Raw genomic sequence first — 4002 nt, 5'->3', positions numbered from 1 at the left:
TCGTTCAGCTTTCTGTAATCGATGCACATTCGCCATCCCGTGATTGTTCTTGTAGGTATGAGCTCGTTCTTTTCATTTAGGACCACGATGGTTCCTCCTTTCTTCGGAACGACCTGTATAGGACTGGTGCACACACTGTCTGAAATTGAGTAGATGATTCCTACTTCGATGAGCTTGATGACTTCTATTTAGACTACTTCCTGCATGTGAGGGTTCAACCTTCTTTGTGACTGCACAGTTTGTTTGTGATCCTCTTCCATGAGAATTTTGGTGCATACAGATGGTTGGACTGATTCCCTTTATATCTTTAATTTTTCATGCTAAAGCTTCCTTATGACGCCGCAGGATACTAAGTAGTTGTTCCTTCTGGTCTTTCGTTAGTGTGGCAGAGATAATGACTGGTCTACTGTTTGGTGGATCCATGAAGGCATACTCTAAATGATTAGGCAAGGGTTTTAACTCTGGGTACCTGGAATCCTCTTTCTTTTCTATGGTTGGCTCTAGGAGGATATCTCTATCTTCTTCACCGATTTCGCTTTCAGTGGTTTCATCGTTACGTGTTGAGTCGAACAGTTGTTCTGCTTCTTTATCTTTCTCTGCGTTATACTGTTCCTGGAAAAAGATATTTTCATCACGTGTGTCTAGGAAGTAACACGCATCATCAGAGGTAGATGCATATCAAACAGCTTCATGCATTTTAAACACTACTTCTTCATTATTGATTTTTAGAATGAGATGTCCTCTATGTACATCAATCAAAGCTCTTCCAGCTGGTAGAAATGGACTTCCCAAAATTATTGGAACTTCCAAATCTTCAGCAATATCCATTATTACAAAATCAATAGGTAAAATAAAATTTCCAACCTTGACCAGTACATCTTCGACTATGCCTTTGGGGTATCGGATTGATCGATCAGCTAGTTGAACCGTGACCTTTGTAGGTCTTGGTTCTCCTAACCCCAATTGCATATAAATTGAATAAGGCATAAGGTTGATGCTAGCTCCTAGATCACATAGGGCGTTTTGAATAGTGAGTGTTCCTATCGAACAAGGTATAGAAAAACTCCCTGGATCTTTTAGCTTCTTGGGAAGCTGCTGCTTGGCTTGTAGGATTGGGGAGATATCTCTGTTCAGTTGTACCATAGCTACACTTTCCAACTTCTTTTAGTTGGTGAGTAGGTTTTTCGGAAACTTGACATACATAGGCATTTCGGACAAAGCTTCGATGAAAGGTATATTTATGTGCAGCTTTGTCAGTTGTTCTAGAAAGCTCTTGTGTCTCTTCTCGCAGTTTTGTTGCTTCAATCGCTTTAGGTATGGTACTCGTGTTTCGTCTTGAGGTGAAACTGGTCCATCTTCGATCAACTGTTTATCTTTCTTCTGCTAGGGTGCAGCTGTTTGCATCTTTGGTTCAGTTGTTCTACATGCAGCAGATTTATCAATAGTGTTAGATAATTCCTTGCCTCCTCTTAAAATAATAGCATTGACCTCTTCTTTCGGGTTGGTCACTGTGTTGCTTGGGAGTGCTCCTTTCTCTTTTGACGAGATGACCGTTGCAAATTGTTGCATTCGAGTCTCAAGGCTCTTTATGGATGACTGTGTCTGCTTTATGAACTACATCATCATGGATTCCAAATCAGGTTTTCTTTCTTGTTTAGCAGCTGGTTGCCTCTGATTATCCTGCCATGAAAGGTTAGGATGATTTCTCCAACCAGAGTTATACGTGTTCGAATAAGGATTAGGTGGTTGTCGATGATGAAATCGCATTGTTCTTGCATGGACGCTCCTTGTTTGATTCTCGGACAATCGATTGGTCTGTGAGGACCGCTACAGAAATCACAACCATCAGGTGATAACATCTCAACAGGAGTAGGTGGTTGCGTGTTAACTGCGGAGACATTCATCTTTCCCATTGTTTTGACCAGTTGTTCCATCTGCGAGGAAACTCTCGTGCTAGCTTCGGTATTTGCATTATACGTAACCCTCTTCCCATCACTTCGTACTGAGTGCTAGTTATAACTTGTGTTGACAACTCTTTCGATTAGCTCGTATAATGCTTGAGGTTCAAGTTCCTTTGGATTTCCGTTGGCGACTGATTCAATCTGGATATTGTACGCGTTGGTTACTCTATTGTAGAAGTTTTGAACTTGCATCCACATGGGTATCCCATGATTCGGTACTCTTCTCAATGATTCCTTGTATCTCTCCCATGCTTCGGATAATGATTCATCTTCCTCTTGGAAGAAATGAGAGACCTCATTCCTTAGCTTGATTGCTTGTCTTAGGGGAAAATATTTCATCAGGAACAGTATAGCCATTTCCTCCTATTTTGTGATCGAACCTGGTTGTAAATTCTTCAACCAATTCTTCGCCTTGTCCTTCAAGGAAAACGGGAACAGCTTGAGTCTGATCACCTCACCGCTTTCATTTCTACGGGTGCGAAATGTGTTGCACATTGTGATGAAGTCCTGAATGTGTGCATTTGGATCTTCATTTGGGTATCCACCAAACTGCACAGCTGTTTGCAGCATTTGGATCATTGAAGCTTTCACTTCAAATAGGCAGTTTCCTTCATTTGGTAGCACAATACACGACGAATGGCCTTCAGTAGATGGTCTGGAATAGTCCTTCATCCGCAATCTCTGGTTGCCATTGTTGTTATTGTTTCCATTAACACCATTATTTTCAACATGACCCTCCTCATGGTTCCCTGGTTGTTCAGGATCTGGTATCTCATTTTCGTGATTCATTCTAGCTTGTCTGAGCAGTCTTCTTCTTCTTCTTCTTCTTCTTCTTCTTCTTCTTCTTCTATAGGTTCTCTCGATCTCGAGGTCCACAGGGAGAATAGGAATACATGTTCTTTGCATAAACAGCTAAAAATCAAAACACAGAAATTGGACAAATAGGTGGTTATAGGGTAACAAAATAAGCATACAAATTCTTCCAATCTTAGATTAAACAATCCCCGGCAACGGCGCCAAAAACTTGGTATGTTGTGTATGGACTCGAGCAAGTGTACTAGGGTAGATGTAGTGCTGGTAAGACCAAGTGTCGTATTCCACAGGGATTGAAACTAGTTGGTTGAATAGTTACCTTAAGTTTTAGAATTCAAAAAGGTTGGTTGGTTTGATTTTTAACAAAAACTAAGCATGAACAGAGCCGAACAAGTGAAATGATCAAAAGTAAACTAAACCAAGATAAACAAGCACATGCCTAGCACCACACCTACGAACAACTACATTTAGACTATTCCCTTTTAATGAAGTAAAACCATATTCCTGATTTGGGTATCTTTCTCTTTTATCACTAAGGTCCGGTGTCCCATTTCCTAAGATTCTAAGCAAGTAAAATCAACCAAGTGTCCTTATGTTGATAAACAAGCAAGCATTAAGAACCAGAAAACATTCATAATGAAACCCCAATACATGGTTTCGTGTCTGTCCACTACAATATAAGCCAAAGAGTTATTTCCATTACGTCGGAGCACCGTCGTGCCATCTTCGATAATTAGCATATAGATTGGATCCTAATCTATTCTTTAAGCACACTATTGACAATCATTCATGGATGGAAATACTTCATTAATAAAAAAGAGTTACTTACAGTCGCTGTTTAATGGCTGGCTAGGCCCGCAAACGGAATTACTCACTCATTTCCATGAGTGAACAGCTTGTTCTCCCCAAAATAATTCTTCCGACAATAAACATAAAAACAGAGAATGAAGATGATGGTGGCAAAAAATGAGGCGCCCCTTACATAAGACTACTACAGTATTTATAGGTCCGAAAAACAAACCCTAAAACAAAAGGGTAAAAAGTACTAAAGGTAAACACAAGGAAAGGACAAATAAACAATCTCCCTACACTTGGCACAAGATGGAAGCTATATTGATTTCCACGTTCTTGCTCTCTTTCTCTCTCCTTTAGCTTGCTCGACCCGCGTGTTTATCCGTTTCTTCCAGGTTGACCCGTTAATGCCATTGTTTATGCTGTTCTGTTCTTC

At 40.3% G+C, this 4002-nt stretch overlaps 1 non-coding gene across 1 annotated transcript; it reads left to right on the top strand.

The window, feature by feature from the left end:
- Positions 1-2163: 2163 nt before the first annotated feature.
- On the top strand, positions 2164-2270 carry LOC136210149 (small nucleolar RNA R71). The gene has a single exon (XR_010677857.1). It is a non-coding gene; the product is annotated as a small nucleolar RNA R71 (small nucleolar RNA).
- Positions 2271-4002: the final 1732 nt, after the last annotated feature.

The sequence above is a fragment of the Euphorbia lathyris genome, chromosome 10, assembly GCF_963576675.1.
Source record: "Euphorbia lathyris chromosome 10, ddEupLath1.1, whole genome shotgun sequence".
In the NCBI taxonomy this organism is placed as follows: Eukaryota; Viridiplantae; Streptophyta; class Magnoliopsida; order Malpighiales; family Euphorbiaceae; genus Euphorbia; species Euphorbia lathyris.
The sequence above is the reverse complement of the archived record's forward strand: the minus strand, read 5'-3'. Positions and strand labels throughout refer to the sequence as shown.